We start from the raw sequence: 25,614 nt of genomic DNA, 5'->3' as shown, positions 1-25,614 counted from the left end.
TTAAAATCAAGCACATCATGTTATCCTTCGATACAATTTAGTATGAAATATGAACACGTTTCTTAGGGTGACAAAAAGGATGAATACAAATCTTAATTCATATATGTCATCTTTTCTTACATTTTTTGTCTGAGCTACTATTTTTTATATTATATTATGAGTCTGAGTTGAATAACCTCGCAGGAGTCAGCTTGAAGGCCTGATCCTGCGCCGATCGCCAGCGGCAAACCTGGGCACTCTCGCACAGCCTCGAACCCCCAACACAAACCTCGACAATGTTAGATTGTAGCGTGTTGTTATATTGTTCTAGGAAATACCGACGCGCCTTCACTTCGCTGAACTTTCCCTTTCAATCAGGGAAGGAAGAATGTCAACCTACAGTGTTTGATTCCAATGTATTGTCCAAGCATGAGCAGCCTCCTTGCTATGCATGATAATAATAATGATGAAGGACACTTGTTTAATTTTGTCAGCGAGGGGAGTAAAGTCATTAACTAAGCTACACATTCTATTGAATATTACTTCTGTCCATCATAATATAAACAAAAGAACCTTTAGCTACCGTCACAATACTCAACGCATTAAGCGACACCATAAAAAAAGACAAACCTACGATAGAAATTTACACATTCAAAGGGCGACGTTAACAGAGTGAAGGAGGAAATGCCAAATTTCATTTTGAAATTTAATTTAAAAATAGTTTCTTAATATTCTATTATTGTTTTTTTCGTCTTGGTTTTTTTCATTTTGTATTTTGTTTTCTTTTACAAAGCTTAGACATGCTCTTATCCTGTTGGAAGTATTACTTTTCAAATATCGAAAAGAGTGTTAGTATTTATACTTCTAATTTAAACTGGTTATATTGCAAAAGTAACGAAAAAATAGAAGAAAAAGAAATGATCAACCGTTTTATTTTGGGAAGTTGGTGGGCGTCACAAATCCTGATCAGAAAATCTACACATCGCATACCCGTGAGACAGGAAGTCAAAGATTAAGAAAAACTCGTGAGTCTTTTTTCAGATGCTAAATTAAAGAACTGTCATGGCGAATGTATCTGCATGATAGATACCTTGTCGGGCTTGTCAGTGACTTGTTAAACACTTGTTAAAGTGTATTCCATTCCCATTGTAAACGACATGATAAGGCAAAATATCACATAAACAAACAAATGATGTTAATGTGACCAACAAACCAACCCTGCAGGGGGTGGCTTTCACGGATACATGAACTATTTATATTGTAGAGTATACTAAAATGATGACATTGGACCGCTAATAAACGATCCAGTTTTTCCTATAAAAAAACCATATGAAACTAAAAAATGTAACAGTTAACAGAATTTGGGTGCTGATCAATTTGTTGATTTTGAAGACTGTCTCTAATGCTCGATGTCTTATTTCGATCCGCCGAAATATCCATTTGAGTATTATGTGTCCCCACCAAATCTCTGTCAAAACATTGACCGTTATTTAGCATGTGTTTTTCTTTACAAATAATATCAACCTTCAACTTTGACTTTCCATGGATATACTCTGACAAAACAAATGTGTCGTACATGGGCTTCTAGTGGTAACCTTAACTGCCACAAAAATCAGGCAAAATGTTTCTTTAATAAAGCAATCGCACAACATCACACAACTAATATATAAAATAACAAACCTGTGCAAATTTAGGCTCAATCAGTCATCAGAGTCGGGAGAAAATAACGGGAAAACCCACCCTTGTTTCCGCATGTTTCGCCGTGTCATGACATGTGTTTAAAATAAATCCGTTATTCTCGATATCGAGAATTGATAATTGTTTTAATGTTTTCTCAAAAAGTAAAGCATTTCATGGAATAATATTTCAAGGGAAGTCTTTCACCATTACCTTCTGTAAACCCTGTAAGTTATTTGTAAATCTGTGAACTTTTAATTTTTGTTCTGTTCAGAAAGTGTCCAATGGTTTTAATGTACTCTGACTGATGATCTCTATGTTTTTAATATACTGCGTAAAAACAAGAAGCGCATGGACTGCTGGTTGGAGCGTAGGCTACACGGCGGACAGTCAGCTGCGCCTGAAGCTAACACCCGATCATGTAACTGTCACTAGAGAGCCTTTGACTGTATCGATTTACCCGCCTCTTTCTCTTACACAAAAATTTAATTTTAAAAATCACTCATAACTCCATATTTCATGTTTATGAAAAGAAGAAGAGAGAGAGACAGACGAAAAAAAACATGAAAACATGGAATTTAGTTTTCAATGGAAAAATTGTGATTAGATGATTTTTACACTACGGTTTATATACAGAAAGTTAACATTTTTTACAAATGTTGTACAGCCCATATAAAAATGATTTTTTTTCTTCACAATCACTATAATCATAATTTATATCGAATCAGAACTCAATGTTAACAATAACAAGATTCCACAATGTAATATCTTGAGAGCAGTTAATGTATTCGGTCCATTCAACGAATCACATGAAACAAGGACACAGTGTTCGGTTTAAGTACAACATTTTACTCGACGCGTGGAACATTTTGATCAACCTAACATTGGGCCGAACATTCACTACAAATGTTTCCCATGAACACATCGGAACACATACTCCCAAAATAAAACCACGCAAAGAAATAGCTTAGGAAAATCCTATTCATTTATACATCACATCACTGCATTAGACAGAGAGAACTATTCTCAAAACATGTCTAATTAGACATAAATGATTTGCATAATTCCAGTGTGCAGATTCTAGATTATTTGCGTGTTTCTAGTTTGCAAGTTGAAAGTGAAGAAAACTCCGAAGACGGGGTGGGCACCCCGAACTTGGTATGGGGCAAAACGGGTCTCTGTCACGGGTGCTTGTTACCCCCTTGTTACCCTCCCGATAAGGTTTTACTTCCACAGTCGCATTGGAGTCTCAAACATTTACAGCTTCACTCATTACGTATTCATCTGTGAATCACAAATCTATAAGCATGTCCTGTACGATTATGCACGAGATTACTGGATTTACTTATAAAGCTGGTTCAGTCAAGTTTTTTTTATTCCTTTCGTTAAAAAAAAAAACACGTTAAAAACACGAGTTGTATATAAAAGCGAAACAGCAGCAACGAAGTGTCAAATGTTTAGGCTATCCATGTACTTGCATCTGATATAAGTCTAAACCAGGCAAATCACAATGAACACAAACGGTTTATTAATTACAAAGCTGGTTTTTATGCAAGTTTTTTTTTCCTTTCGTAAAAGAAAAGAAAAAAAACACGAGTTGTAATAATTGCGAGAAAAACGAAACAGCAGCAACAAAGTGTCATATTATGTTTAGGCTATCATTGCGTTTACATTTCATGAGTTTTAACCAAGCAAGAATCACCTTGAATTCAAACTATTCATCGATTATACAAGTTATATTGTGTACAATTACAAAAGAAACTTCTATTTATGAGCATGAAGTTGATCCACCGTATTCTGATTCTCTGAATTCAAATCTTCTTTTTCTAGTTGCAACTCGAATCCACAAATGGCATTAACTTAGAAAATAAGAACAAAGTAATGTCCTGGACGATCTTCTTATATGTGTTTCAACCATGCCATCGAATAGGCAACACAAAAAAAACATTTATTGAACACATCAATGTCTACAGTACGTTAGTGCAACTAATCCCATGACAACCCATTTCGGCTTTATCACAGTCTTTTCTAAATGGGAATATGGATCCATTTTGATTGAAATGGTTTATTTAAAATCAAGTTCGATAAATTGACTGTCACTATCTTGACGGTTGTCACTACTTGACAATAATTTGATCTTATAAGTAACGAGCAAAAATCATCCAGGTTTAACAAGAGGAAATCCAGATTGGGTTAAAGGAGGGTTTTACCTCGGAGCGAGGCTTCATTAAGCTAAGCTCCCCGACGGGCCTCAGAACGCGGAACGCCGCGCCCGGGTAACTGGTGGTGAGCCCTCGCTCGAGATACCCACGAACTCGGTGGTTTTCAGGAAAATAAAAACAAAACAATGGAAATGAAAAATGACTGAAAATTGCACTTAATTTACGTCTTGATAAAATGGAAAGGATGTTAAGTCAAGTTTGTTTCGACACGATTCAAATGAATTAAGATTATGTTTAAAACAATTTTTCAAAAATACTCTTGATTTGTTTGTTTGGGGCTTTAAGACAATACTCTGTCCAAGCTTGATTAAATATTTGGTTATTGGATTATCTGGAGTGTGGAAAATAATATGTGAAAAATATTAAAACTAACCCAATATAATGTTGTTGTTTTTTCTTTTTCTAATCAATAAATTCCAGGAAATCCTTTCAATGTTTTTACATTGCTTAAAAAGTCAGATTGTAAAAAAGAATAATATAAAAACAACTTAATCGTGTCATTGGAACCAAAATGTAGTATAAATTTAGCAGAATGTTCGACTTAGAAATATTGAGAAACCCCCAAAATAAATAACTAAAACTGGACCAAATAACACAACCAAAGACCTGGAGTAAACAATTGGAAATACGCTAATTGTGAAGAAAGAGACAATTTTAACGACTTTCGATCGCTGTTAGTGGAACACATTGCTTTTTCAAACTTACCTTGTAAATCAGTTTCTTTATAAACAAATTATGTTTACCATCATAGTTTTGTTTTGTTTTTAAAAATGGGGTTCTTGAAAGTGAGTTATGTTAATAGATTGGAGTTCAGTCTCACGCTCTCTCACAACGGTGCGGTAAGTATAGCGTGTTAAACTATCCGGAAAAACACCACCGAGTTGCTGTAGTCAGAACGTATGGAAACTTTGTTTATTCATTCATTCATTCTTTCATTCATTCCAATAATGTCGCAAAACCAACAAACATATGAAATGTCCAATCACCGGCATCAAATTTCACCAGGATGAATGAAAAAACAGGAAACAATCATGCTCAATTGAACTTGATAACAAAACCAAGTCTTGGTTTAATATCTGTAACTCATAAAGATGGCGAAAGTTTTGATCGTTGTAGGGACGACGACGTCTGGAAGGCTTCGATCGATTTCTTCACGGGCAACATTTCGCGCTTATAAGAAAAGGCTAAGGCCTACGTATTTTCATTGTGAGTTAAAAATAGAAAATGGTAAATTGTTAATGTCATTGAACTTGGCGTCAGTGACTATAGAATCATTATCAATCTGTCTTTATCGAGAATGTTTCGGTCTTTTAAATGTTGGATTTTATTACTTTCTCTGTAATGTGATTTTCTCCAAAGTTTTTTTTAAAGCATTATGTGGACCTGCCAATTACTGGTTAGTTGGGTGCTTAGTGATATGTTCCAGTCGATAGTTATATAGAAGTTGTTTTTGTAATCGCAAACAACCTAATGGCATGGTAGTTATGTGCCAAAACATTCCTAATCACTCAATGGGGACCTACTCAGCTCCTTATTTATGGTTTAATATTTGTATCACTAATTGTCATGCCCCTTTGAACAGGTTTGTCTGGAATTGGCAAAGTATACATACATTTGTATTATTATTATTATTTGTATTCATGAATAAACAAACCAGCCGAGAAAACAACAAATACCTCTGATCCTGCTTTTGTAAACAAACAAATTAAAACTATTACATTACGTCATCTTTTGTAAGTAAACAGTAACTGAACTGTCTTCCCGGAGTACGCAATCGTCATTAAGCAGTAGGTCTCGTCATATCTGAATTCTTGAAGGAAAAATTTGATTTGGAAAGCGACTCTACATGCTTCCTAAACTGTGCGCAATTAGCATTGTTTTGCACTATAATGTGCAAAAAATCCACGCCACAATTCTTCTTCAGGCAAAATCTCGATAAGTCATCTCACGGGAAGACGAGGACTATACATTTTTAATTTCTCCCTAAAGTGTCCATGATTAAAACCATGAATGACATTGAGAAGTTTAATTTCTGAGCATGGTCCAAAAGGTGAAAATTGAATTGGTTAATGTCGAGGTATAAGCAGGGGGCTATACACACTCCAAGGCCCCGCGGGAAATCTGACTTCAAAAGGCATCCATTGAGCATATCCACAGAAAAGCAAACATTGCAGGACAGTCTTTGGCTTGGTGGTCTGAATCAGTGACTTGAGATTTGGGTTTTTCAGTCCAGGCTGATTTTATTCCCCTGTAATCCGCTAACTAATCTGGCTTAAATATTCGGAAATAATATTATAAGCCTTGTAATTATTGTGTACTTATGATTCTAGGTTAACTTGATCACATCATTTTCTTTGCCTTTCAGGAAAACGTCTACTGTGTTTCCTTTTTCGGCGAAGGGCTTTGTTACAGTCTGAGGTTGAGGTCGAATGAAATGTCCAACATTTCTTTCATACTTTCTTCTGCCTTGATCGGGTCAGTGCATGAACTCTTCACAAGATAGCAACGTGTTAATGTATCTATACATTGGTATCCATATACAAAAAAGGCTCATGGTTTATGGTACTTTATATTAATTATGTAAACTACAATTTTGTATATTTTAAATATTGTTATAAGTCTACCCCAGGGTAATGGGGTACATTCCTTTTAGAATAAAGAACCAACATTTACTCTTTTGTTTGAATTTTTACTGCAATTTTACAGTGTTTAAAGTATAGTACATAAATGTTTACCTTTTTATATGAGCTAGGTCTGGGAGGGCACATCTTTTTATAATAATATTAATCTTAATATGTGATTCAGTAAACGTTAACATGAGTAGACAATTGTCGGTGTATTTTCAGAATTGCGTCTGACGCCCCTGCCGCCCCCGCCCCCACCCTTTTACCCCTCTTCTGTGGCCATTCGTACTGGGGTTCGACAACAGCCTTAATGCCAAGGGACAACCCGAACACACCACAGTGTGACGAAAGAGGCGGGTCACCTTATGGTCTGAATGATGGGTAACACTGATAACTGATCATGCAACAAGTCTGGAGCCCAGATCTATACACAGTCAATGGTGATGAATATGATTTGTTGGTGATCATAATTTACGGATGGGTCTGTATTCATCAATCACTTAACACATCTGATAAAGATCCATATAAGAGTCAGTGCAACAGGTCAGATCCACATAAGATTCAGTGCAACAGGTACTTTTAAAGTACTACTTGTGAAAGGGGTCATTATTTGTCCTCATTTGCTGGTAATTACTGACGATTACGTAATCAGTAATATGGGTAGTTTCCTTTTTACTTTGTTGTTTTTCGGCAGTGACTTAAGCGTTGTAAAATAAATTAAGAGGCTTTAATCGCATATTTTTCTTTCATCTTTATGCTATTTTGTTAGCTATATTGCTTTGTTAAGATCATTACGTAACAGTCGCTCCTCCTCGTCTTTAAATGTTAACAAATTATTCCACGGTGATAAACTATTTTCATTTCAAACTTAATTTCTTCACAGGGAGTTTATTTGAACTTGCACAAGTTTGATCAACAGTATTTTCGTCTTCGCTTTATGAAGATCATTACGTAACAGCATTCGTCTTTTTACTTAAACAATCAAATAAGTGATAAACTTTTTTTATTTTAAACAAATTTCTTTACAGGGAGTTGATTTGAAGTTTGAAATCGCACAGGTTTGATTTACAGTATTTTCGACTTTGCTTTATTAATATCATTACGTAACGGTATTCGGTTTTTTTTTGTTTTTTTTTAAACCAAAATAGTTCCAAGTAATAAACTATTTTAATCTTTAATTAATTTCCTTACAGGGATTTGGTTTGAAGTTGCACAAGTATTTTCGTCTTCGCATTGTTCCAGTGTGGTAAGGGAATCAATGGGCTAATCATTACGGTCAGGATCCAGGAATAATTTTGTCTTCTCTCTTCTTCATCATCAAGGAGTGATTGAACCAGAGAGAGAGGGACTCACCTGTTTTCTTCTTTCTTTCTTGTTTCTTACAGAGCGAGATGATTAAGATGACGATGTCCCCAACGGATCTTCGATCTTCAATGCTAACTTAAAGATATCCCCCAGTGTTATCTCCACCGTTTAGCTGGATACTCCCGCGGGGACAACAATCTAGGCTCGTCCGTAGTGTATTGGGTCCCTTCTACCAATTACCACCGAGCATCGACGTGAAAATTACGGGGTAGTGAAATGAGACTGTCCGCTGTGCCTGAGCCTCCTCGTCGTAGCTGGTGGTTGAGATACCGACTTCCTTGGAGGCGTTTTCAGCTCCGTGGAGGCACCACGGCTGATGCCTGCAAGGGAAGAAAAACACAGACTCTGATAGAAACATACACGCAGACAAAAGCCACATCTACAACCACCCACCTGTGCCTAAGGCTAAACCCGTCGCCAGTGTATAACCCCTGCTACTGTGTACGTAAGACGCAGCCATACCAGGGTCTTCAACTCACATTCAAAAGGCATCTTTCCCGCTTTCGGCCCCATCCCGGCTAACGATCAAGCATGTATAACCTCTAGTTCGTTCACCCCCTTCGTGTTTTCATTTTCGATGTTTTACTTAAGAAGTCTCGGGTTTTTTGTTTACTTTTTTTCCTTTCTGCTAATCCGAGCGAGCGTTCACTCTCTTCACTTGCAAAGCGGTCAGTGACTTTCACGAGCGGGTCCGGGGTTGATCGTGGGTCCCAAGCCTGTGAGTGTACCGAGCGCGCGCACCGTTCCACGGTAGGATCGGACGGTGAGCTTGTTCATAATGCCGCGGGCGATCAAGTTGAATTGCAACAGTTTATACCTAGTTGCAATCTCCGCTATGAAAAGGCCAAGTTGGTGCCTGCGGAGAAGGTGAAGGATTCCTTTTTTGTCTTCCCCCTCCTTTTATGAAGGAGAGGCGAAAAGACAGGTTGTGTTTAGAAGCCACAGACTTCCATCTCGTAGCTTGACGCCGCTTTGTTAGTCCCCCGGGGTAACATTCTGAATCTATGTGAATAATATGATACACTATACATATACTGTAATGGTGTCCATCAGACTCTACCAGTATTGCCAAATTGAGCGTGAGGTCACGAGTGGGGTAGACTAGAATGGTTTCAAGAAGCTACCCCCTTCCCTGCCTGTGGCACGCAAGTGGGAGGGGTTAATGTCAAACTATCTCCATAACCCCTTAACTAACTCTGGGGGTTATGAAGGTTCAGTGACAGTGATTGGTTCGTATATGATCACATGGTACTATCTTTACATAATGTCAATGGAAGGGGGCGTGGCATGGTGCCCGTGTCAAAGGTCAAAACTAATATACACTCTACAATTGAATGTACACATTTTGGGATTACGTTCGTATTTCCGACACATGGATTTTGAAGGAGCTTGGCACGGAGTTGAATAATTTTGAAAACAACTTAACATAAACAATGTCACAAGTTTAAATAATGAATACGAAATCGGTTTATTAATTACACTCTTGTTAGTTATTCCATTATCATCTTGCCTTATAATGTTTTTGTTTTTTTAAACAGTGTACACTTTTGAGAAAGTTCGGTAACATTGTTTTGCTGTGAAACAAACACTGCGACCGGGAAGGTTGGTTCCGAACCCACTACTTGTAAACGGCAGAACTGAAACATGACGCACCACCCATCGAGGTGCCAAGATCTATTCAATGCACACAAGACCGCTCTGAGCGAACTGTCACCAAGCCATTGTGAAGGTTACAAATGAGTATCGTCAGATTGAAATTACTATTTGTTTTGATTAAGGGAATCAATGTGTGGTGAAGAGGTTTTCAACTAGTGGTTTAAACCCAACGAGGCCCGGTTCTTAATAATTTTACCGAGACGAAGTTGAGGTAAATTATCAAGAACCAGATTACTGATTTCTTTCAACACAACACCCCTCCAGCTATGAAATGGTAAGGCCCTCGGGTAAACAACTCCTTATAAGGGTATGATGTGCGCGTCGCGCGTATCGCGTGATGTGGCACAACTGTTTCAGCCGTTGCTCTCGACCAATAGGAATGAAGAATCTGTCTTAAGCACAGATGCAAGCTCGCATGTCACGCCCATGTTTAAACACTTTATACTGGCCATTAACAAAGGTTTATACACACCCACGTGACGCGCTCTCCACCAATAGGAATAGCGAAACTGTCTGAGGTATTTATGAATGTTATTTAGCTGATCTTCTCGTCAAGGGAACTTGGCAAACTGAATTTAGGGGATATAAACGCCAAGATGGCAACAGCCAACCCTCTCTCATACAAACATTGGTTTGACGTCCATGATTATGAGTTGCACAAATCAAGAAGTTGTCATTCAGTAACTACAATTCAGTCATTCCACGCATCTGGAACTCTCTACCACTTAATCTTCGATCTTGTCTTTGTACCGCAAAATTCAAGTCTCTTCTCAAAACTTATCTTATGTCACAGGTTTTCAATGACTAATTTTGTTGTCTCTGTTTTTCTTTGTGTTGTGTTTTTGTTTTGTTTTGTTTTGGTTTACTGCGCCTTGAACACCCAGCAGGGTGGATATGTGCGCATTACAAGTCTTATTATTATTATTATTATTAACTAGACCTCAATACTTATTCTAGTCATTGTGAAATCAGCGGTTAGCGTGTAAGAATCGAACCTACAACCTTGTGATTGCATGTTCTTCGGTCTAACAACGGTGACTCCTCTTCGCAGGAGCAACTGCAGACCCTTGCTGTTGCTTCTACATCCCTGTGCTCTTCTACGCAACAGCAACTAAACAGGCTCCCATAACATCAATAACCTTATTTTTGTTAGCATAAATTTTGTGATTAAAGGGAAGGTACACGTTTGGAAATTACTCAAAACAAATATCAACTTAAAGACTGACTTGGTAACGAGTATTGGAGAGCTGTTGATAGTATAAAACATTGTGGGAAACGACTGTTTTTGAGAAAGAAGTAATTTCTCCCTCAAATAATAATAGACTTCTAGCTAGAAGTCTTTTATTCATATCTGAAAGCACACAAATTCGTCCAACAAGGGTGTTTTTCTTTCATCATTTTCTCGCAAATTCGATGACCAATTGAGCCCAAATTTTCACAGGCTTCATATTTTATGCCTATGATGGGATACACCAAGTAAGAACACTGGTCTTTGACAATTACCAAACGTGTCCAGTGCCTTTAAGCAGCTCTATGAAATTTAGCACAGGTAGTTAATTAATGAACGTACAGAGAAATCAAAGACAATGAGCTATACGTAGTACATGGAATAATTATTAAGGGTATACAGTTATTGATGAAAGGGCCAGACACCAAGTTCCTGCTGGTAGAAACCTTGTCTTCACCGAGATTAAGGAGTCTAGCTTATGTATCATTTATCCCATCCGATTGAATGATTAATGAATATCCAATGACTGAGTTTCTTTTGTCATCTCCATGGCTTTACATCCTTGATGTATAATTACCTAACTCTGGAAGACATCTCTCGAGTGGTAGCAGATCACCACCATTAACTTCCAAATCATTATTGGGGATTTTAAAAGGTATCACTAATCAGCATGGACCCTCTCTTCTTCCCTCAAACTGTATCAAGGATCTTAATTGACTGGGGGTATTGTAAGATGTCCAATAAACGTCAGAACTTGTCATTCTATTTTGTCAAATGTGAGGAGGAATGAAAAGGGTGAACTAGGGGTGCTATGGTGAGTTCCAGCCACCATCACAGTCACACTCAACCTTGATTGACTCGGTGTGGGCCTCGCACATCCCAAATTGTTTGACAGTTTGCGATCGTCTTCAGATAAAGACAAATCTTGGCTCACTATACAATATATGATTTAAAATTTTTTTTTTTGCTCTATTGTCTGTCACTTTCCAATTTGTAGTAATTTACAGTACATCCCATTTGCAGTCAGATCAAGAGTCTCTTGATACAACTAAAGACACTGGACACCTTTGGTTATTGTCAAAGACCAGTTTTCTCACTTGGTGTATCCCACCATTATGCATATATACAATAACAAATCTGTGAAATTTTTGACTCAAATTGGTCATCGAAGTTGCAGGAGAATAATGAAAGAGAAAAAAAAAACACTTGTAGTACAAAATTTTGTGTTTTCAGATGCCAATGGGCTTTAGGTCGGTGTCATATGCAATTGTGTCCGCCATGCAATACTGTCCGCTACGGACACTTTTGCATATGCAATCTTGTCCGGGGCTATGCAAAAACCGTCAGGTGGACATGTACATGACTGTACATGTATGTGCACGCGAAAGCGAGCGTGCATGCACTGAACCTACATACATACAGCATATATGTTCACGCATGTTATGATTGCAGCAAATACCCAACGGCCGAACATTTGCCATGTCATTCATGACATGCACTTAGCTTGTAAAAAATTGCGAACCTGTTCCGTCGACCAAGGGCGGTTTAATTTACTGCAAGGACGGTTTTGCACGGGGGCGAACACAACTGCATCCGGACACAATTGCATTATGCAGCAGCGTCCGGGAGAACATGATTGCATATGCAAAACCGTCATGCGTATGCAATAGTGTCCTCCGAATAGTATTGCTTAGAGGACATAATTGCATGCGACACCGGATGTCTTTTAATATTTTAGTGAAAAATTACCTCTTACACAATAAGTTGCTTCAGAGGGAGCAGTTTCTCACAATTTGTTGAACTATTAATAGCTCTCAATCGCTCGTTACCAAGTAAGTTGTTATGCTAAAATTATTTTGAGTAATTTTTATAGTGGTGTCCAGTGCCTTTAAGCTTCATTCAAACGTCTTCGGTTGATATCTTTGTTTATCGCCACTCAGTATTTGTGTTTTATGTAAACGCTTCGGTTCATTGTCAAGCTTATTGAGTTAAAGGTAATTGCTTTCTATTCATCGGGGTTTAATCCCTGGTCGATCTGATACTATCTCTCTACCAATGTTTGGATACCACTTCATTCCCTCATTTAGTCTTGGTTCAGGACGTTTTTGATGGGTTGGTAGGCGCTACATGTACGACACACGTCGCAAATATTCCACCGATTGGGTGGTAGTAAATACCAACGTCTTGTATCAAGACTATCCCTCATTAAATAAACACTTCGTTCACGATGCTGGGAAACATCAACGGATGTTGCTGCAATCTCTTTGCAAGCTATTTTGCATTCTAATAGACTTGTTTAAGCTAGAAAATCGACTGAATCCGCTTTGACATCTCGATGGGATAATTGGGATTTCTTTTGTTAAGAAGCCATGCTGGAACTGACAAGCTACTCGCAGCGACAGGGAAATGGACATTTCAAGTAGTCAAATCGCGTATTGACGTGTTCCAACGAAGCGTATAGTACTGGGCGTACTCTTTCAATCACAGAACACAAAACTTTCCAAATAACCTTTTATAAATTATCGGCCCATAGCGGGATAAGTTTTCACAAAAGAGCTCAGTTTTTAGTAGTGACTCAAAGTCTGTGGTGGTACGCATTAGTCTATGGTGCTGTCAAGCTTACAAGTTTTGCATACTGCTATTCTGCAAAAAAGTGGTTCTTTAAACTTACAATTACTCTCAAATTCGCTAAAATGAAACGAGAATTTTACTCTTTTTTTACTTTATTGATATTTTAAATGCTATAATTCTGGTAATAAAACCAAGGATTCCTCAAACAATGAGGTTAACTCAATAGCTCGCAAGAGGAAACCTGTAACAAAGGCGATTGCTTTGTGAACTAAAGTAACAAAAGGGGATACCCCTATCTATTCCACATTGTGTTATGGGTTCGTTACGTGCACTGCCGATGGGTACCAATCCTATGTATATACACGGGACCTTTACGGCTTATTGCCTAGTGATTAAAGGCAGTGGACACTATTGGTAATTGTCAAAGACTAGCCTTCATAGTTGGTATATCTCAACATATGCATAAAACAACAAACCTGTGAACATTTGAGCTCAATCGGTCATCAAAATTGCGAGATAATAATGAGAAAAAAACACCCTGGTCACACGAAGCTGTGTGCGTTTAGATGGTTGATTTCGAGACCTCAAGTTTTAAATCTGAGGTCTCGAAATCAAATTCGTGGAAAATTACTTCTTTCTCGAAAACTATGGCACTTCGGAGGGAGCCGTTTCTCACAAAGTTTTATACCACCAACCTCGCCCCATTACTCGTTACCAAGTAAGGTTTTATGCTAATAATTATTTTGAGTAATTACCAATAGTGTCCACTGCCTTTAATTGATTTATTCATTTAAGTACTTAAACGTGTTTGTTTGTATCCTCGTTGTATGGTCATTCTTTCTACTGGTAGGCATATTGTACCCCTTTTCATTTTGCAATATAACTTCTTTAGCAACATCTGTAATTATATATTTGTATTGTAGTTTTGTTAATTGTGTTTGCAATTCCTTCCTGCAATAAGCGGTTTATTAGCAGTTAACCGTCGCTTATTATTAGTAGTATTATGGTTTATTAAAAAAAAATGTTCATTGCAGCCTACTGGTTGCAAAACAGTGTACATTAAAATTTAAAAGAATACAAAAAGTTAATGGCAGGTGAAATAAAAGAACATAACATAAAAACAAGTAAAGAACTATTGTATGACAATTTTCTCGCATATAAAATCCGACAGAGAGAATTTGTTTCCTCAGACAAATTAATTTGTCAGGTTTATAATTATAATAAAGCAATAGTCTTACGGGTATTTTTTCCTACTTAAACTATAGCAAAAGCAAACGAGTCACCAAAAACTCGACATGTCATTTTCAAAAACTCAATTTTAGATACTCCACAGTGAAACATTTTATATTAATCTTTTTTTCCAGAATCCTGTGAGTCATAAAAATATGGTTCGATCGATAAGGTTCGACACCTTGGTTAAATTGTCATCGCTTCCGTGCAAATGTTGTCTGGAACTTTCAATACCTCGTTCATGCTTTATTTCTGGTACTTTCACTTGATTTTAAATCTAAAATTAGATTCAGTTTCGTATTTCTGTGTTTACTTTTTATGCGACCCAAGTATTTTTATCATCTTTTATTTTTTTAACAATTGGCTAACTTTAATTTAAGGGAAACGTCGATCAAACTACTGGATCAAACTACTGGATCAAACTACTGGATCAAACTACTCGATCAAACTACTGGATCAAACTACTGGATCTTTACTCGATCAAACTACTGGACTGGATCAAACTACTGGACTGGATGGACTGCACTTACAAGGTTGTGAATGCCACTGCAAGCTAACCGCTAACTTCACTAGAATAAGCATTGTCATCTTATTACCATGAATCAGAGTTTCTTGATTATTTTGTGCAATTCATTTAATAGTCATACACGTTAAACCAATGTTTGTATGAGAGAGATTGGCTGTTGTCAGCTTGGCGTTTAATTCCCCTTGTGGTAGTTTGCTGAGTTTACTTGACGGGAAGTTCATCTAAAAACAAAACAAAAAAACAAACAAACAGACAGACAGACAGACAGGCAGACAGGCAGACAGGCAGACAGACAGACAGACAGACAGACAGACAGACAGACAGACAGACAGACAGACAGACAGACAGACAGACAGACAGACAGACAGACAGACAGACAGACAGACAGACAGACAGACAGACAGACAGACAGACAGACAGACAGACAGACAGACAGACAGACAGACAGACAGACAGACAGACAGACAGACAGACAGACAGACAGACAGACAGACAGACAGACAGACAGACAGACAGACAGACAGACAGACAGACAGACAGACAGACAGACAGACAGACAGACAGACAGACAGACAGACAGACAGACAGACAGACACAGACAGACAGACAGACAGAGACAGACAGACAGACACACACCCACACAGACACACACACACACACAGACACACAGACAGACAGACAGACAGACAGACAGACAGACAGACAGACAGACAGACAGACAGACAGACAAACAAACAAACAAACAAACAAACAAACAAACCCCTCACATTCGTACTGCATGATAAAACGAAAACCGCAAACCCGCAATATAAACCGAATAATAAAACCACATATTGAAACTAAAAATGAAACATCATTTAAACCGAATGATAACACTTCCCCACCCACTGAAAATAATATTCGGTTATAGGCCAACGTTATAGGGTGGGCCGCTGGAGGCCGCCAGATAACTGCATTGATAAAATAGTCACAACCTCATCTCAAAGAAAGATCATCACCAGTCAAAGAAAAATGTCCCCCTAATACGGGTTACCGTAAAGAGAGGTGTACCACCACCGTGAAACAAATCATAAAAAATAACGGCATAAATTCAAGTACTCCCATGTCGAGCTATTATAACAACCACTTCAGACTAAATAATTATTAGAAGTACACTAAACAACCAACGTACACACGACAAATGAAAAGAACTTTTATTACTGAAATGGTCGTAAAATTTCAAATTATAAAAAAACAAAAACAGAACAAAAAAACGAGAAGTTGAGTTTACTTCACTTGACCTCTCATCTTTATAACCACCATCACATCGTCAAATTCATTACCCGTGTTCTTGTCAACTGGATGTTTTTAGCGTTTTTCATACCAGTATTTAAAATTGTAAACACTCTCAACCCATCAGACCAAGGACAATCAGAAACAAAAGACTCAATCAAACGAACTTAAAGTCAAAACCATTTTACTGCTAATTGAAAGTGCAAACATTACCAACATATTATCAAAGTTGTCTACAAATGTGGCAGCTCTTTTAATTAGATACAACATGGCACCGTTAATTGCGGATTACAATATAGAGAAAGACATTTTTCCGGGCTCCCTGAATATGATGTAGGCCCTACACTAAGTTTAAAGTTTGATTTGAATGTATGTGATTATTATCCGTAAGGAATAATGTTTACTTTTTGTTTTGTCTGTGTGTTGTCTAAATCCCTCTTGCTCTCTATTCTTATATTTTCACTCTACTGTTGTACTTGTATCTTGTATAATTATTGTTTGTTGTGTTGTCTTCTTCAGCCTTCGAGAAAGACTCTGCTGGGGTCAACACGTCAGGCCATTAACTATTGTTTGCATTTAGATCAGGTGCTTTTGATTTGTAAGCATGCAGTTAGCTGTTAATGTTATTTTTCAAAGTAATATTATCAAAGATAACTTCGTTTGTTTATACGTTTAACAATGGTTGAAAAGGTTTCCGTCAGAATTAATTTATAGGCGGGAATTCTTCGCTCGAATTGTTTAGGACTTACCAAAAAAATGTCTACACATCCTTATCTAACCTGCTCGTCGAAGTTGTAAGAAAATAATGGCATAAAAAACACCCTTGTTGCACAAACAAAGGGAAGGGATTTAGGTCTGAACTTTTTCTCAGATACAAACATTTTCTAGAGAAATTACCTCTTTTTCAAAAACTTCCGAGGGAGTCTTTCTCACAATATTTTATATCAGCGTAAATTTGTATTCTCTGTATTTTATGTAATTACCAAAGGTGTACGGTGCCTTTAAGTAGTCTAGCAACATATTCGTACGTTGTGAGTAAAGTAATAATTGATAATTAAACTATTACACAATACAAGTATTAACAAAAATTCCGTGGTGCACCATACCAAATGTCATTACTTATAACTGCGATAATGAATGTCAGTTTTTGAAGTACGCATGACTTTATATCGTAGATACTTAACGATGTCCAATCTTAATGGGTTTAGCCCTATAAGCTCAAATTAATACACTAACTAGTTACCGTCTTAAAAGCCTCCTTATAATCTCCACATCCCTAACGCTGGAGCACTTTCCAAGTGCTTTCCCCTGAAGGCTGAAACGATTATCTCCCCCCATGGTCTCCCAAACAATTTGCTCCGAATCCAATCCCAAAGTTGTGTAACCTTCCCAGCTAATGTCAGGAAATTGGGACCGGTTGTAAAGCGTGGTTTACTGGGCGGAAGTTTCCCGTGCGGTAGGCTCGGCCACGGAGTGAGGCGTGAATGGGCTTGCTCTTAGGGTGCTGTTGGGAAGGCAGCGCACCGAGAGAGTCTGTCACAAAATGCGGCAGCTCTGCTGGGCAGAGAAACAACATTTTCCAAGCGAAATCCCACATGGATTTCAATGTATTTAACAACTCAGCTCCGTATTGAAGTGTTTTAATTCCATTGGCCTTCCACTGTCAATTGTTAATCTGTGATGTAAATTCATGTTTACTGTTGTGTGGTTGATGAGCTTAGGGCCTACCCCTTGAACCAATACGGATGAAGAGTCAAATCTACGATACCCGAGCTTCATACTGTCATCCCTTTCAAAAGTATATCAAAGTTGTGAAATTCCCATTAAGTACTAAAAGGTCTCCCTGATGACAATTCCAATTCGATGATTTTAAAACAACCTTAATTTTTTACCCCCATCACCTCAGCAGAAATGCAATAAAACGCAATTTGACGCATCTTGTCGCCTGAGTAAAACAATAAATTGCCGACAACACAAGGAAATAAACTTGGTTGCGTCTCCGATAACATTGAAAGTGTGGGTCGTGGGTCTTTTAAATCGGACAAGCCCCATGATTGACAGCTCCTCATACAGATTACACTTATCCAACCTGTCCACAAATTGTAACCAACGGCTCTTTTTTCAATATTCACCACAAATCATTTAGTTGGGATCATAATATTTCGCCATGATAAGCAATCAAACACACGAGCGGGCAATTACATCAGACACGAATCGACGCCACACACATGCCTTGCAGGGATACTCCTTGGTGAAAAGAAGAAAAGAAGTTGAGGAACTCCGATGAGAGAAGCGTCTTTTTCCTAATGATAAAAGGGTGAGGGATGGAACACTTAAGCCCCGTCTTCAAACACTATCTTTTCACGAAGACCATAATAACATTTCTTCATTCTTCCTACAGATGAGGACACTTCAAAGGGGTATTCGATATCTTACTCCTAAAGGTACATTTGTTGTGTCGCCATCACTTCATGCAATGAGAAAAAAAAAGGTCTCGTCTGAAGAGTGTAAATGGACCAAGTTTTAAGTCCATAAAAAGAAAGGATTGTTGCATATTTTTTGTTCAGCCATGCCACATGGTGTGTTGCTCAATATGGCTACGGCTTCGGCTTTGGATTCGGCTTCAGTCTCCGTTCTCTCGTTTGAGCCCAGCACGTACGCAAAGCACGCGATAACAACCGCGGGGCCAAGATAGCCTGCGCCGAATCTGCAGCTGAAGCCGTGGTTTCGAAAAGGGCCTATGATAGTGTATTGTTTTATCAAATCGGGAATTCTAAAAACTGTCTGCCGCCTGTACCGCCCCTTTTTGAGCATGGTCTGTAACACGATCCTCAAGGCGAGTTTTAGGGATCTACCCCCATCAAAGAGTGAGTGGTCCTTTCTCTGTGCCCCCACCATCAAGTCCTGTCTCATCATTAGACTATGCTTGATATAAACTAAACAAAGCGAGACGCTCACCTTGGCTGCCGCACCTCAGGCAGCCGACAAAAACAACCAAACCTTGCAATCCACGAAACACACCCCCTCGGTATTAGCACAACTAACACAACTTTGTTTTCAACAACACGGCCACTTTATTAAAGGACACCACACAACAAAAGAAACAACATCGCCTTCTGATAATCATCAATCAAACGCACGTGTAAAACCCCCCTTAATACTGCCAAGGTTTCACTAGCGAGGCCATTACAGTTAAATCCTCCCAAAAAATAATTTGTCATTTTTGCCCGAACACCATGAGTGTACTCGACACGACACCAATTACATGCCGACCGGTAGTCGTTCTTGTACGGGGGACAGACAGACCATGGACAGACTGACAAAAAAAACCTTGGAGGAGAGGTATGCAACAACATCACTAGATCTTTAAGTGTCGCCAATTATCTCCCCATATCTTACGGAATTACTCTTAGACTGCGTTTTACGTTGCGTCAATTTATTACTTTAATTTATACCGGGGGCAATTATTTTTTAACAAATTGACGACAATTACTTCAGCTCACTCAACGGTGCCTTTGTTAACCAGAGAAGTAAAATGCTTTTTATTGGCAACGTATGTGTGAGGATGGGCAAGGGGTAAAAAATCATTCAATGAAATCGGTTTATGAGAAGATGTGCCAATGGCAATGCATGATGTGTAGACAGCTACTTGTGTGTTTATCCGAGTTTGGTTATTGTCACTCCTTTCTTATCGAACAAACATCTTGTACTGTTCTATTTTTACATTATTGTATGGAGATAATTAAACTGTCACTTTACCTAACACAAAAATAAATTTTCATAAATAAGAGAAAGGACATAATTTTTATATTACCGAACTTCTTCAGATTTGGAATACATACACTAAAAACAACATGCTTTTAAAGGCACTGGACACTATTGGTAATTGTCAAAGACCAGTCTTCTCACTTCTTCTCACTTGGTGTATCTCAACATATGTATAAAATAACAAACCTGTGAAAATTTGATCTCAATTGGTCGTCGAAGTTGAGCGATAATAATGAAAGTGAAAAAAACTTGTCATACGAAGTTGTGTGCTTTCAAATGCTTGATTTCGAGACCTCAAATTCTAAACTTGGGGTCTCGAAATCAAATTCGTGGAAAATTACTTCTTTCTCGACAACCACGCTACTTCAGAGGGAGCCGTTTCTCACAATGTTTTATACTATCAGCAGCTTTCCATTGCTCGTTACCAAGTAAGATTTTATGCTAATAATTATTTTGAGTAATTGCCAATAGTGTCCACTGCCTTTAAGATTGGGGATACGGGATTTATAGCGAACACAAAAAGTTCAGTTAATTTGTTTTTTCTTTCATGGCAACCCAACAGCGCAAAAGCGCGAATAACATGAGAGTGGATAGAAAACGAGAAGAACTGTTTTAGATGTGGACATGAAAACCCAATTAATGTGGGAAACCAATGGAGCCCTATTCACTTGAAGGCGAGCGACCAAATCATATTGCACCAGATGACGCACGCGGCAATTGTCTGCCACGCTTTCTATTATTTTATGGATTCAAATTGCACATAAAAGATCATTTTGCCCCTGTGGAACAATGGCTTTGACATTTTGCTCTATAGTTGAACATAGGCGTTGGCTTGGGTTCTGTCCGCATTGTTGAAGCCCCGTATGAGCTTCATTCCCAAACATGTGACGGAGCCTGACAAAAAGCACAAGCCCATCAAGCCGTGGTTTCGAATGTGGCTTATGATAGAGTCAGTGAATTGGATTTAATGCCAGTAAACAATGCATTCTGTAATAACGCTAAAACATGAAAGGAACATTGGCAACTGTCTTATTCGATTCAGAGTACAGCCATAGAGCAAGGGTACAGTCAACAAAAGGGTTTATTCCTTTACTCACAATATTTTACAAAGGCCTAAACGAAACGCCTATCACTTCCCAACCGCTTCAAGTGAAGCCTGCCCTCTGTCGTCCAATACCGTATTATTTCGACATTTTCTGATAATTATTGTAAATGTAAACAACTATCCCAACGTTTTATCAAAATCATACGACATTACAGTTGAGTTAGTTTGAAAGTATACATTTAAGAAGAAAAATAAGCATGCATGAACATGGTGATGGTTTTTAAAAAAAGTCAAGTGGAATCGCGTTGAGAAGGCAACATTTAGACAGAGGGCGGTATACAAAGCGGTTTCTGAAAACAATTCTTTTTCACAAAAAAATCACAGTATTTTGTAACAGCGCCCTCCATTGAAAAAGGGCCTACACATGACTATGTCAAGGACTACTTTTGGAATTTGACAGTTTTTACTCAGTTACTTACTTAGACTTATTGAACTTGTTTATAAATAATGGGATTTTAATCATCATTTCAACTAACGCCGTTAAATTAAGCTCGTTTGAACGCCCCAAAAATCCTGAGAACACATTAACCACACATTAAAGTGCAGTTTTAGGGGGATTGGCCAAAGGAGCTAGGCCCGAGTGTGCGTTTATTGAAGCTGTGACGATTGCTCCCAAACCAACGACGTCCCCCCTTTTTAATTTTCGACTACTTGCAAACTAAAAAAAAAAAAAAAAAAGTTCAAATGATGTGAATGAGCAACTGGTTTTCCGTACAACCCTGCTGTTAAAAAAAACCCGTTTTGCTTTTATTTAATAACTGATTGACGAAGAAAATGCCCCTCCATGCTCATTCATTCCTTTCCCATTAAACCTACTACAAAGAATAGCAGTAACAAGTTATACTCCAAAGATACTCGATCTTATTTAAATTCCTTACCTTTATCACGTAAGCTTTTGTCACGACTCTTGAATTCTTGCAAAACACTCGTTATCACGGACCTACAACAAACATGGCGAAGTTGGTCGTCCATTTCACAAGATGTCCAGGGGGTCTCCGTAGTTTAACACACACCTCGCTGCGTGCCTTTCTTGGACTACAGGTTGTATACTACATTTGTACACCATAATCAACCTTCTGAGAAGACTTTTCGTTTTAAAGTTTCAAACAAACACTTTTGACATTCTTTTCACTAAGTTTGATAATCCTATTTGGGCCCAATCCACTCCTTGGACCCAAATGGGGCTAAGTTCAAGCAACATTCTTGCAAGGTATCGAAGGCATGTCAATTTCCTTTCTCCATGGATTAACGGTACAATAATGTGTTCAGGAATGTTGCAGACAGCAAAAAGCTCATCATGTTGCATAATAGAGACGCCAAGAAACATTCTTATTCCAAAAACACCTGTCGGCTGATGGTATTTGCTCGCTGATTGGATGATACCTTCTCGTCACTGTAGTTCCAACCAATTAGGCGGGTACAATTTGCATTCCACTTGCATAGTGATATAGCGCTGTAAGATTTTGCGGCAAGGTTTCCTCATAGTTGTCGTCTGCGAGTTTTTTTTTGCACATCAGTGGTTTATGGATGACCAAAAAATCAAATCGAATTAAAAACATTTTTATCATCTTGAATATTGATAAAAAGAATAAAACTATGAGCAAGTGTATGTTTTCTTGGAAGAGAAATTATTTCCTCTTTAATTTTCTAGTTTTCAATAATCCTCTTATATAATGAAGGTGACAAAACTTTTCAAGTTCGGCGGTAATTTTTTAGCCTAATCAATCATGACAATTTGACAAAGTTATGTTTTACCAAAGACCTATTTTGGTTGAGGCAATCAACATTAAGGTGTCAGTATTATTTGGTCAACATAATTATTAGCATAAAAACCCACTTGGTAACGAGTAATGGGGAGAGGTTGATAGTATAAAACATTGTGAGAAACAGCTCCCTCTGAAGTGACGTAGTTTTCAAGAAAAAAGTAATTTTCCACGAATTTGATTTCGAGACCTCAGATTTAAAATTTGAGGTCTCGAAATCAAGCATCTGAAAGCGCACAACTTCGTGTGACAAGGGTGTTTTTTTATTATTTCTTTATCATCTCGCAACTTCGCGACGACCGATTGAGCTCAAAATTTCACTGGTTTGTTATTTTATGCATATTGAGATACACCAAAATGAGAAGACAGGACTTTTTCAAAGACGGGTCTTCTCACTTAGTGTACACCCAACATAAATGCACAAAATAACAAACCGGTGAAAATTTGAACGCAATGGGTCGTCAAAAGTGCGAGAGAATAATGGAAGAAAAAACACCCTTGTCGCACAAGTTGTGTGTTCAGCAGATGCTTGAATTCGAGCTCTCAGCCGAGGTCTCGAACTCAGTTCAAATATTTCATTGAGAAATTACTTCTTTCTCAACAAACTATGATACTTCTTGGTGTTACCTGACATTGCTTGTTACCAAGTAAGTTTTTACGCTAACATTATTTTATTCTGAATAATTACCAGTAGTGTCCAGTGCCTTTAATTACACAGGTCTTTCGAAACCTTCGAGGCCGGAAGAGGGCGTTGCGTTCGTGTTTATCATTTCACGATTATGGAAAAAAGTTTTAAAAATAACCAAGTAAATAGACTCTGATTATAGCTTTAGCTGCAGTGTATTTGACCCTCGTTTGATGTTAACAGAGTTCGGGTACTTTTTGTAACATAAAACACAATGTCCACAGATTTGCATTAATCTTACACCTCGTGACATTGTTTTACTCATTTCTCAAAAAAATACAGCACATCAGCAAGTAATTTTAAGGAAAGCTTTCTACCATCACTATCTTCAAACCGTAAAAAAAAAAAAAAAAAAAAAAAAAACGGGGGAAAAACTCACTTGCAATCGAAAACTTAAATCCTGAAATCTTTAATTTATTTCTCACTAAAATATTATTTGAACCGAATTGACCTCAGCTGAGGTCTCAAATTCAATCGTCTGAAAGCACACAACTTTTTTTTTTTTTCTTCATTATCATCTCGCAACTTCGAAGACCAATAATTGAGCTCAAATTTTCACAGGTAGTGTTGTTTTATGCATATGTTGAGATACACCAAGTGAGAAGACTGGTCTTTGAAAATGTGTTCACTGCTTATATTGTCCCCCAGGTTTCTCATTGGTGTAGCGCGCCCAAGCCTCTGAGATACACGGCCGTTTCCGACTTGGCGTCTACGGCTATGGATACAGTTTGATCACCACCTCATCATGTTTTGAAGTATAATTATACGAGGTTCCCTTAGCAACTCCCTTAGCACTAGGCGTAGCCATATAAAATCAATACGCTGCTCTCGATCGCGTAAGTATGTTTCGTAATTATCGGGTATTTTTTGGAATTATTTGGGTATCTGCGGAAGATAACCTTCGAGAGCCGGAAAGGGGCGTAACATTCGTGTTTTTTATCTACGGAATTCATCACCACCGTCGCCAACAAATTATCAACAAGTCGGACTATATAGCACGGCACAATATGAATAGAGGTGTCACTCATGCGAGTCGCGGAGCAGTTTAGTTCATCGGACTGAAGGTGTTGTTGCTGAGTCATAGTCATTTGGGTGTGGGTTCGAATCCCAGTCATGACACTAACCCTTGCGTTGATCAATTATATATAATTGCTTCTCTCCAACAAGGGCTGGGTACCTGTAAGGTCAGAGATGGTTCTTGTAATTGATTAAGCTGAGTGCGCTACATTGGCAGCACAAGCTGTATTCCACAGGGAGCTAAGGTTGTTTATGAAATAACGAATGGCACAGGACCAGGTATAATGGGCGGAACAATATTGTACTTTTTAGAGCTGCCACCAATGGGGATTTCAGCGGGGGGGGGGGGTCAGGGGCGTGATAGGGGTGCAGTGGACGAGGACAAGTCAGAAATTATATTCCAATCCTCCCTCAAGTTATTTACATTGTCTCTTTTTTTTTTACAATTATTTATAATTGTAATGGTCTTACAAACTTATTTAAACAATCGACAAGAGGGGGATCAATCAATGTGGAGAAGCTGTAAAAAGGGAAAGAGATTTGAGAGAGGGGAATTGAAGAAGGCAGTTTTCCCACAACTTTTCTAGTTCTCTCATAACTGAGGTCTAACCACCAGCCTATTCTAGTTCGCACGAAATCGAATGCTACTGAAAAGGGTCATTCGATTTCGTTTTAAGACTAGTCAAATATACTTTGACGTTATTCGATTTAACAAAATAATCATTAAATTTAACAATTCATCAAAGCTGCATTCAAATTCGCAGGAATATCATTTTGGGGCAATCAATTTTGTAATTTGTGCAATCTTAAAAACGCTTGGTTAACTTGTTGTTTCCTTATGAATGTTAAAGGCATGCGGTAAATTTGTTGGCACTCTTGAGCATAATATGCCAAGATGTCTGGAACGCCAACAGATTGATGGTTGG

At 38.1% G+C, this 25,614-nt stretch overlaps 1 protein-coding gene across 1 annotated transcript in view; it reads right to left on the bottom strand.

The window, feature by feature from the left end:
* LOC139939293 (transcription factor Sp9-like) overlaps positions 1 to 7,958 on the bottom strand; it is a 77,090-nt gene extending 69,132 nt beyond the window's left edge. The window contains exon 1 of the mRNA XM_071935054.1: positions 7,856 to 7,958. The gene's annotated coding sequence lies outside the window, so the exon portion shown is untranslated. The remainder of the gene's footprint in view (positions 1 to 7,855) is intronic.
* Positions 7,959 to 25,614: the final 17,656 nt, after the last annotated feature.

Source organism: Asterias amurensis, chromosome 7 (assembly GCF_032118995.1).
Source record: "Asterias amurensis chromosome 7, ASM3211899v1".
NCBI lineage: Eukaryota > Metazoa > Echinodermata > Asteroidea > Forcipulatida > Asteriidae > Asterias > Asterias amurensis.
The sequence above is the reverse complement of the archived record's forward strand: the minus strand, read 5'-3'. Positions and strand labels throughout refer to the sequence as shown.